Source organism: Mytilus galloprovincialis, chromosome 2 (genome assembly GCF_965363235.1).
Source record: "Mytilus galloprovincialis chromosome 2, xbMytGall1.hap1.1, whole genome shotgun sequence".
Classification (NCBI taxonomy): Eukaryota; Metazoa; Mollusca; class Bivalvia; order Mytilida; family Mytilidae; genus Mytilus; species Mytilus galloprovincialis.
In genome coordinates this window covers 91,855,335-91,867,473 of record NC_134839.1, presented here as the reverse complement: position 1 = coordinate 91,867,473, position 12,139 = coordinate 91,855,335, and the positions used below count along the sequence as shown (strand labels likewise).

At 32.4% G+C, this 12,139-nt stretch overlaps 1 protein-coding gene and 1 long non-coding RNA gene across 8 annotated transcripts in view; both read left to right on the top strand.

Moving 5' to 3' along the window:
- LOC143064862 (histone deacetylase 4-like) overlaps window positions 1-12,139 on the top strand; it is a 131,418-nt gene that overhangs the window by 92,823 nt on the left and 26,456 nt on the right. The window lies entirely within an intron of this gene.
- LOC143064865 (uncharacterized) lies at window positions 40-11,802 on the top strand. The gene is made up of 5 exons (XR_012975337.1): window positions 40-311; window positions 2,334-2,415; window positions 5,207-5,389; window positions 11,105-11,212; window positions 11,644-11,802. It is a non-coding gene; the product is annotated as an uncharacterized LOC143064865 (long non-coding RNA).

Below are 12,139 nucleotides of genomic sequence, written 5' to 3'. Positions count from 1 at the left end.
ACGAAAACCCGGAAAAATCACCGTTGCCGTTTTTTACACTATGACGCAACTCGTCCATGGACGCTCGTCGGCTGCTGAATTCATGTTTTACAGTTAAAAAGAATGGAAAGATGTATACTAGTCTGATAGATAATACGAGGACCTCTGGTTTTTCAAAACTGTTGGATCAACAAGTTATTAAAACAGATAAATTGAAATGGTTTGCTTGTCGATTAACTTGAAGAAACCGGGTTTTAAACAAGAAAGTTGTGCGTCTTTTTGATGGATTATTTACATACCCGCTATTTTGTACTTGGAAAGCGCACCGAAAGGTAAATATTATCATGCAAATATTTAAGAAGATGCTAGTGGTATACTTTTCACGAAAAAACATTTGAATTTATAAATTTCATCGCATGCAAACCCGAAAATCAGTCTGACAAAGATCAGAAGATTGGCAAGAACGGACGCACTGCCAACAGGTCAGGAATAACCACCAATTGGTGGATTATACCTCAATTGACGTATAATCCACCAATTGACGTATAATGGTATAGACCAATTGGTGTATAATTCTTTGTTTTTCAAAAGAAATTATTCTATCAAAATGGAGCATTGTTTTCTTAAAACCATATTATGGTATGAAAACTTGTCAAACATTCCTAGTTTAGTATAGTGACATAACATATTGCATTTAATCAATAATTGTATTTGCAGTTTCTTCTATTGTTATCTTGTCAATTCTTGATTGGCAAATTTACCTGTAATCATCTGTCAATGGACATCATTACTGTTTGCAGTCATGCGATCATGAGTACAACTCCACAGGTGAATGGAGCTCTTTGTTAATACTTGACTTTCATTATTAAAAGTCAATCATGGTCAATAGTAAAAATGTTTCAACAAAAGAATTGCTGTACACATGCATTCTCAAGAGATGCAGCAGGCTTTGACAAAACTGAAACTTTCAGAGGACTCAATAAGGGTCATAAAATAGGTTGCAAGTTGCAAAATCATGCTCCTATCGCACACTAGCATTTTATTACAAAAAAATTGCATTATACGTCAATTGGTCTATACCAATATACCTCAATTGGTGGATTATACGTCAATTGAGGTATAATCCACCAATTGGTGGTTATTCCTGACCTGGCCAAAACGGCCTACTTTTTTAACAACACGTCTCCCTTTCTAAAAATGTCCCACTCTTGTTAAGGGAGCTACCATGTGAGTTTTATTGGAGGTGGGGGGGGGGGGGGGGGGGGTCACCATTTCACATATTTCCTATATACCTTAATATAATACATATTTAATACATATATATAGGATTTTTTTTTCTGAGACAAGTGCCTGTGTGGGGGGTGCTTGGATGTTATTTGAAAAATATGCGGAACTGGAGTTCTGTCAACTTTAAAAAAAAAATGCAGGATAACATTTTTATCGTAGCCCCCACCCCATAAAAGTCAAGTGGTGGCTTCCTTACCAACTCGTCCTGCTTTAAAAAAAAATTGCCCTACTTTATATAAAAATGGTTAAATCTGTAAAATATACTCCTGCAAAGAATGGCCTTGCCCAACTTGCATGACTTGGGTAAAATCCAAATGAATATAATTAATATTTAATTTATATAAAAAATAAAAGTCTGCAAATTTGCCCTTATTTACATAAATTTGTACTTATCTAGACTACCTAGTTCAAATAATTATGACTTCTTGAAAGGCTATTACATTTTTTTTATTTGACGCCTTACTGTACATTAGAGTAAAGCGTCCAAAAAATAATATTATAATAGCCTTTCATGACGTCATAATAATTTGGACTACTAGACTACCCAGAAATTAGAAAACACTGATATAAAAATTTAATATACATAAAATTGATAATGGAAATGAAGAATGTGTCAAAGAGACAACAACCCGACCATAAAGCAGACAACAGCAGAAGGTCACAAACATGTCTTCAATGCAGCAAGAAATTCCGGAGGCGTCCATCAGCTGGCCTCTAAACAAATATATATACTAGTTCAGTGATAATGAACGCCATACTAAACATGCTAAACTCCATATTGTACACAAGAAACTAAAATTAAAAATAGTACAAGACTAACAAAGGCCAGAGGCTCCTGACTTGGGACAGGCGCAAAATTCAAGCGGGGTTAAACATGTTTATGAGATCTTAACCCTCCCCCTATACATGTACCTCTAGCCAATGCAGATGTATGATATCTATTGATTTAAATTGATGTGTCATTTCTGAAACCATGATTGTGGATTCATATTTATTGTTAAATTATTATGTACATGTAATTTATGTATTTATTTAGTGTATCATAATCTATTTGAACTTTTTTTTAGCTTACTCAAAATCAAGCTGTTTGGGCCTCCTCTTGTACATGGGAAGTGGACTCCTTGAGAAGGTGAAAGGTCTGCTTTACATGTACATAATGTTAATATAAAAATACAAAAAATGTGGTGATCATGGTGATAGTGAATGAGAAAATAGAGGAATTTTTAAAAGTGTAAATTCACTTTTTTCCACTTATAAATCTGTCATATTGTAATTATGATAATAATGTTTAAATTACATAATTAGGGAGCTACCATTTGATTTTTAGGGGGGGGGGGCTAGGATGAAAAATTTTGTCCTGCATTTTTTTTCAGTTGTAATTTCTGTGCTGCCTTTTTATTTTTCACTCTATTCGGTCCTGCCTTTTTTTTTATTAGTTTATTCCGACTTTTTTTTACCTAAATTGTCATCCTGCATTTTTTTGGCAAAGTGTCTCATCCTGCCTTTTTTTTACACTCAAAACTCCTGTCCTGCCTATTTTTTTCAAATTTCATCCTAGCCCCCCCATAAAATCAAATGGTAGCTCCTTTATTTTCAAAATAAAATATTGTTTAGGTTGCTATAAACAGTTTCGTATAAAAACTAGGGGTTATTCCCCAACTAAAAATAGACATGGAGGGAAGTCCCTTTTTATCAACATAATTGGTGAAAAAGTATCATGTTTTTTGTATTTGGTTGTAAAGATATATTAATTAACTTCAATTAAAGCAGGTTGAATGATTAAAATAATTAAAAAAATTAGATTAAATATACATGATGATGTTTTGAGGGGAGACAACACTGTAAACAGTCTGTTTTTTTTGGCAGTGAAAATTGAAAACTTATTTGCAGACACTGTAGCTCTTTATGGAGCAGGCGAACGTACCCTGCAGCATGAATTTTTTGAAAGACCAGGTAAAAATCTATGAAATTCATACAACTTTGATTATGAAAAGTGTGCAGGTATCATGTCTTCAGGGGTGTGCACATGACCTGATTTCAGGTTATTGTCGAGCCTGCAACTTTTGTTGCAGAAAGCTCGACATAGGGATAGTGATCCGGCGGCGGCGGTGTTAGCTCACTTCTTAAAAGCTTTATATTTTAGAAGGTGGAAGACCTGGATGCTTCATACTTTGTATATAGATGCCTCATGTTACGAAGTTTCCGTCAGTCACATGTCCAATGTCCTTGACCTCATGTTCATGGTTCAGTGACCACTTGAAAAAAAAGTTCAGATTTTTCGTAATGTTGAATTCTCTCTTATTATAAGTAATAGGATAACTATATTTGATATGTGCGTACCTTGAAAGGTCCTCATGTCTGTCAGACAGTTTTCACTTGACCTCAACCTCATTTCATGGATCAGTGAACAAGGTTAAGTTTTGGTGGTCAAGTCCATATCTCAGATACTACAAGCAATAGGGCTAGTATATTCGGTGTATGGAAGGACTGTAAGGTGTACATGTCCAACTGGCAGGTGTCATCTGACCTTGACCTCATGTTCATGGTTCAGTGGTTATAGTTAAATTTTTGTGTTTTGGTCTGTTTTTCTCATACTATATGCAATAGGTCTACTTTATTTGTTGTATGGAATGATTGTAAGGTGTACCTATCTAGCAGGCAGATGTCATGTGACCTTGACCTCATTTTCATGGTTCAGTGGTCAAAGTTAAGTTTTTGAGTTTTGGTCTTTTTATCTAATACTATATGCCATAGGTCATCTATATTTGGTGTATGGAAATATTTTATGATCTTTATGTCAGTCGCGCAGGTTTTATTTGACCGTTCATTGCACAGTGTTAAGTTTTTGTGTTTTGGTCTATTTTTCTTAAACTATAAGTAATAGGTCAACTATATTATATATGTTGTATAGAAGCATTGTTAGCTGTACATGTCTGCCTGGCATGGTTCATCTGACCTTGACCTCATTTTTAAGGTTCATTGGTCTTTGTTTAGTTATGTTGGTTAATGTTAAGTTTATGTGACAGTTGTATTAAAGCTTAGCTTTATACTTAGGACTATCAACATAATATCAATGATTAGTATAGAAGGCGAGACATTTCAGCGTGTGCACTCTTGTTTAAGCTTAAATTAGGCAATGTTTTTCCCAGTTTCTCTGGATAAAACTTTTTTATACTATTAAAAGTACACTTTTTTTTATTCCATTATAAACTAGAGAACATTCTGATTCCAGTGATATCTAGTTTTATACAAGTATCTTTATTAATCAGTCCACCACTAAGGGTCACTTATACATGGTCCCTCAAAATATGACGTCATAGAAAAAAACTGTTGATTGCACCCTTAACAAGAAAAGAAAACTCTCCACCAGAAATCAAGTGACATCGAAGTTAACTGTTAACATGTACAACAATAGGTCACTTTACATCCTTCAACAATGACTATGAGCAAAGCCAATACTGCATATTCAGTTTTTAAGGACCCTATATGAGAATCACAAATTTGTAAATCAATTCAAACAAGAAAACTAAGAGACTGATTTATACAATGTAAAATATAAAAAACAGAACAAAAAAAAATATGATAAACAGCAAGATAAGACAAATTGAACCACTAAATTACACTTATTTAGTTAGAAATATGTGTCGGATGACCCCTCTTGCTAACTAACATGCCAACATGACTAAAAATAGAACATAGGGGTAAAATGCAGTTTTTGGCTTATACATGTATCTCTGAAAGCAGAAACTAAAGCATTCAGAGCAAATTTGACCTGGAGTTAAAATGTTTACCAGGTTAAGAAGAGCTATCCTTTTTTTTCAGGGAAAGTTTGTTGGTCTAGTTTAAAAGATCAAAACTAAGCCAATTTTGCAAGATCAAATATTAAATGCAATTTTGGCAGATATTATAACTTCATTTCATGAAACATTATTTCTTTTAGCATTTTCAAAGAATGTACAAGTACAAGTACTTTGAGAAGTAGGAGAAGATAAGCAACAGAACAGAATTCATTTTGGTCATTGCTGTCTAGATTATATAGTGGATTCATAGATTGTCATTTTATTGATTTATGTGCATATGAGCACAGAGGAGCAGTAGTCAATGAATAATTTTGTGATGAGAGGTATGTTTATATTAAAATGATGCCTAGTTTATTTGATAATTTTGCTCTCTTGTCAAACTCGGTAAATCATGGACATGTAGTTTCCAAGATTTATTTTAAAATTTGAGGTCATAGAGTTCCAAGTTTTGATTCTTGTTGTGGGCAAGTTTGAAAATTATCCATGTTAACAGTTAGAAGTGACAAATTATTTTTTTTACAAAACCATAAACAATTTAACTAAGATTTAACCCTTTCCTCCATGGAATTTTTTTTTTACAAACTTGATTCGCATAGGATTTTTTCAATAAAAAAAAAACATCAGGTTTAAAGTATTAATGCATTGTAAAAACGAACATTTCATCAATGAAATTCAAGTCAGATATTCTCCTGAATATCCTTTTCATGTTGGGCCACAATTAAAAAAAATTTGGTTTGCCCAAACCCTACCCAAAGGTTGAGACAGTGGGTAGGTAGGTAGGCATTTTCTTTTTTTTTTTTTCAAAAAGAGAAATTGAAGTATCTGGTGTTTATTAGTCTTCATGCCTATCTGATTAAAAAAAAACTTCTTCAAATCAGGACAATAAAAGAATTTGAGTAGGCAGCTTTTTTATGGGTAGGTAGCGTTTGGGCAAACAAACCTATTCTTTTTTATGGCCTTGGATACAATTTTTTAAAGTCTTTTTTAATATGCAGACATTTTGTAGTCAATGCGTTTCAACTGAGGTACTACACAGGCGTCAAAAGGCGTCATTATGGAGTAAAGGGGTGGGGTCAAAAAGCGTCATTATGGAGGAAACGGTTAACCTCAAACTAATTAAAACAGAAAATGTTTTAGTTCTAATCTATAGCGTTATGCCCTTTATATACACAGAAAAAAGTCCCATAAAATCTAACTTGAGGAAAACTCAAAAGTGGCATTTTATATTTCCTTTGGAAATTAACATTGGAAGGGGAGATAACTCCGCAAAAATGAGTCCTTTTTTGGTCAGTTTTTGGTTGATTTTCTTGAAATTTATGTAAAGGCTTAAGCACGATACTTTTATGGAGTTATAAGTTTGTATTTGACTAAATTATATAATCATGATAATCTCCTGCTCATGAAATGTACAAAACCGAAGTGTTACAGGTATTATTTTTTTTTGGTGCATTTTTCATTAAAGAAATTGCAAATTTGAAGCTTTGAGACCATTTTGAAAAAATAATGTGAATATTTGGTATTGTTTATATCTGTATATTATATTCTTTCAGCATCTTACTTGTCTAAAGAAACTTTAAACCACAAAATGAAGAATACGTGCTTAATTATTTATATCAAATTTGAGATTCTTAATTACCTTGACACCAAGCAATAGGTATGGGCTTTGCTCATTGTTGAAGGCCATACAGTGACCTATAGTTGTTAATGTCTGTGTCATTTTGGTCTTTTGTGGATAGTTGTCTCATTGGCAATCATACCACATCTTCTTTTTTATAATAACTTATGGTAAAGTGATTAATATTGTGCAATTGTAGTTATAATATAGGGATATTGCATGAATATTGTCATGAGTAAAATTTATATTGCACGAGCTTCGAGTGCAATTTTTGTTCTACAAGGGACAATATTTCCCAATATTCATTTTGAAGATGTATAGCACTGGTGCAATATTATAGGGTTATTGCATGAATATTGGGGAATATTGTCCCGAGTTGAATTTTATATTGCATAAGCTTGCGAGTGCAATATATGTTCTACGAGGGACAATATACCCCAATATTCATGCAATAACCCTTTTATTGTATAGCAATATAATATTTGAAAGTAAAAATTGGTTTAAACTAAGAGTTTGTCATTGATAACGTCATGATTTTTTGAAGATTTTTGCACTAGTGCAATATTATCAGATTATTACATGGCATTTTTCATATCGCATGTATTATCAGCCCTAGGTTCAATATCAGCCCAAGAGCCGCATGGCTCGAGGGCTGATAATACATGCGATATGAAAAATGACATGTTATGATCTTTTTATCATATGCTTCAACAGTAGAGAAAAATAACAGATTCATATATTGATCCTTCTACGTGGTTCCCGAAAAGATCTTGAAAGAGTAAAAAGTTCACGGACGTCGGACCAAAAATTTGATACATTCAATAAGAAATCTTTCTATCATATGCCTCAACAGAGAGGAAAAAAAACCCAACATTTTAATATGGACGAATCGACAAAAAAATAATTCAACAATATACATGATGAAAATTGTTTGGAAAAGTCAACTTTTTTTAAAGTAACTTTCTAAATTATGTTTCAGAAAAACTTAAAAAATGCATTTATTTAATATTTTTTTTTAATTTAATTTAATTATTTTACACAATATACTTTCCAGTATTCATATAATTGTTTTGTACACTACTTTGTAATGTTTTTCACTGAAAACGTAGCATTAAGGTGTATTTTCCGGAATTTGCCGAGTATCACCGGAATGCCATGTGATAACGTTACGGAAACAGTGTTCTAGGATTTTTTTGGCACCTTGACTTACCACGGGTAAGATCAATAAAAAAATTACTTACCCACATCTAAAAGTTAAATCCGCCAACCAATGCGGACGGCGGGGGTCTGGTGGCCGCTCAAAAAACTTTTATGACATGCTTTAAATTATGTGTTGTGAAGTTTGTCTGAACAAAGCTGGATTGAATTTTGTACAAAATTTAAAAAAACCCGATTTCTTACTAAATTTGACAAATATGTTATAGTTATTACTATGTCATTTATTAAGAGCTATACTAAATGCAACTGTAAGTTTATTTTCCTCTGATGACAAGAAAAAAAATCGTTTATGTCCCGATTTAAGCACCAGTTATCAATCCGGATTTTCCGATTTTACCGACACCGTGACCGACTTTTAGAATGATAGGAGAAGAATGTGGTCTCTTTTGCGCTTGATTACACCTAGTAAACGAGTGCTTGAATAAAAGCGCCGATAGACATCGACAAAATCTTCGATCTTTTATCAAAGTTTTTTCTCGTGATTTAATAAAAATAAAAAGCAGATATGGGAAAATTGAAGAGGACCGGGAAATTTCAAGAGTTTTTCGGCTTCCCCGAACTTGAAAATTGACTTACCACCGGGTGACAAAGGCTAAAAAATGACTTACCCGTTGTCCTATTCCACTTACAATGGGTAACGGGTAATGGGAATCCTAGAACACTGCGGAAAGGCATGTGATAACAATCGAAGCATGTGATAAACTTTTCATATCAGCCCGCTAAGCACCAATTCGAAAAATATAGAAAATACTTTAATTTAATGCTATTATCATACGGTAAAAATCATATGTTATTAAGTCTAAGTATATGATAATAGAATTTATTGCACGCTAACTTTTAGTTATTTTCTGTGGGAAATATTATATTGCTATGCAATAATAGAATTTATTGCACACTAACTTTTGGTTACTTTCTGTAGGAAATATTATATTGCTACATGTATGCAAAAATTCTTATAATTAGTGCTTCACTTAAATGTTGACAAGTTTCTTACTCCTTGATACAGGTCCTAATTTGGATTGTAAATAAATATTTGACATATTATATGTTTCTGAATAAATGTAGTCAAAGAACTTGAAATTGGTTACACAGCTACTTTTGCATCTATGTACTATTTCTGAACCAAAAAATATGTAGTACTGTAGCTTCGGAGGCGACGGCATCAACAATGTATTAGTTTGTGATTAGGTCTAGTTTATGGTGAACCACATGTGATAGGATAATCATATTTGGTATGCAGTTGTATAAGCATTGGCACATCTCATTTCCATGGAGATTATTTGGCCCTGCCTTCTCAGTCATGGTCTATTGACTTCGAAACTTTTGCTCATACATGTATTAGTTTGTGATTAGGTCAGTTTATGGGGAACCACAAGTGGTAAGTCAATGATATTTGGTATGCAGTTGTATAAGCATTGGTATATCTCATTTCCATGGAGATAATTTGGCTTCGCCCCCTTAGTCATGGTCTATTGACTTTGAAATTTTTTCTAAGTTATCATGTATTAGTTTGTGATTAGGTCAGTTCAAGGGGAACCATTAGTGGTTGGGCAATGTTAATTGGTATTCAGTTGTATAAGCATTGGCACATCTCATTTCCATGGAGAATATTTGGCCTTGCCCCCTCAGTCACAGTCTAATGACTTTGAAACTTATCTTAGTTTACATGTATTAGTTTGTGATTAGATCAGTTTAAGATAAACTGCTTATGTTTAGTCAATAATATTTGGTATGCAAATTTATTGGCATTTGCAAGTATTGTTTCCATGGAGATTATATAGCCCCACCCCCTCGTCATGGTTCATTGACTGTGAAACTTTTACATAGTTTACACATTAATGTTTGTAATTAGGTTTGGGAACGACTTATACATGTACCGTACCTAAATGTTACAATAATTTTTAAGTAAAGAAAGTTATGATACTAAATATCAAAAGTAAATGTCCAGTACTACAGATTTTAAATACAGAAACATTACCTATGCAAAAGTAGCAGTTTATATGAATTCAAGAATTGAATCTACATGTATATTCAATTAAAGATTTCTTGCTGTTGTGCAATACACTGGGCTGTTGCGCAATAATTGGTTAATCTGTTGTCAGACTGCAAACAAACAATAATTTCTCAATGTCACATGTATATCAGAAATTTATAAAAAGAAAACTAAAAGGAGGTTTTCTTAATAGCTATAAATCGGTCATCAAAGTTTAACGAAATTTTAAGGATACATGTATTTCCAAAAACTTGAAAGTCACCCCTTTTCTTATGACATGTATGAAGAAAATCTTATAACTCAGAAACTGACAAACTTAAATTTATAAAAATCAAATGGGAGCTTACAACAAAAAATATGAACAATTTAACTAAGTTTCATGATATTCAGCATTTTTATGTCCCACTCAACGAAGTTTTGGGGGTATAATGTTTTTGACCTGTCTGTCTGACGTCAAGTCCTGTTTCTTGTCATCACAACTGTTCTCAAACCACACAACAGAATTTCATGAAATCTTTTTAGATAATAAGGACATACAATGTAGATGTGCATATCGACAGGAAATTAAGATTCAATTTTTTTTTTAGGAGTTAAGCCCCTTTGAACTTATTTGCTTTAATGTACTACTTCAACAGTTTGTTATTGCAACTCTCCTGAATCCACACAACAGAATTTCATGAAACTTTGTAGATAATAAGGACATACTATGTAGATGTGCATATCAACAGGAAATTACAATTCATTTTTTTTTCTAGGAGTTATGCCCCTTTGAACTTATTTGCTTTATTACTACTTCAACAGTTTGTCATTGCAACTCCTCTGAATCCACACAACAGAATTTCATGAAACTTAGTAGATAATAAGGACATACTATGTAGATGTGCATATTGAAAGGAAATTATGATTCAATTGAAGTTTATCAATTGCCAAGGTACATTGAAAGGTTGTTCTTTTATTAAAATCTGCACATACATGTATATAGGATTTTTTTATAAGCTTAAACTTGATCTTCTTTCTGTTGTTAGCTTACATTTTGTTTCAATTTACTTAAAAGTAAAAGTATATAGGAAAGGTATAAATTAGTGAGCATCGGTTCATACTACATATAGTTTTTGTCTGGACTTCTTGATTAAAAAGTAAAATCACAAAAATACTGAACTCAGAGGAAAATCAAATTGATTAATTTATATATATATATATATACAATTTTAGCTTGTTACCAAATGAAAGAAAAGGACATTATTGGCAAGGATTGAAATTACTGGTGAACATGTATGTCATGTAGGTGTGAATGCCCTGCAAAACAGACCTGATATCAAAGTAAGTTCATCTGTAGAATTGCAGTTAATTTAAATAATTTTATGTTATCTACCTAAAACTGTTTCAAGTTTAATTGTACATGTACAGTGTTGCTTATTTTTCTCACTTTCTGATTCAATGCATGCATTAAGCCTTACTCTGCTCGTCTCCTTCTGCTCCATACACACACACTTGAGATGTCAGAAATTCAGACTATCATAGCATTTACATTACAAACTTACCTAGTCAGACTGGCCAATATTATGTTTTGATAAGTTAATGTTGTTATTTAGAAAACATAAAATATTTGCCACTGGACATTCAAATAAGCAAAAAAAAAACCGACCAGTTAATGATTTTGCATTAACAGAATGAATTTGCAAACATATAACAATTAGCTTATGTAATTCATGGAAGTTAGATTTATATTCTTTATGAATATTTTATTTCAGTTACCATCACAGTGAACATGGTGAAGAATAACCAATACCATGAATACAGGACACAGAAGACTACCTCACAAACTTGGGAATTTTACAAAAAATAGAACGTTTAAATTTACAAAGAAGACATTTATTTTGACATTCATAGACTTGAAAAGTAGAGAAATTATAATGTGAATATAAATCCTTGGAAATAAAATTTTGAACTTTGAAGAAGATTGAAGATTATGTTTGTTCTAAGAAAGTTTGAAGAAAAAGGATACATTCAAAACTGTAAAAAGGAAACATTACAGTATTCTCAATTTATACTCTTGAGATCAATTACTCTTGATATATAATTAAAAGGACTTATAAAAGTAAGGACATTTGGTTGAATTGCCAATGAGAAAAATATCCACCAGAGTTCACATGATGTGATAGTGAGCTATTATAGGTATCCATATGTCCTCCAACAAGGAAAAAAATTAACTATATAGTGTGTTGTGAAAGGTTTTGGACATGACAA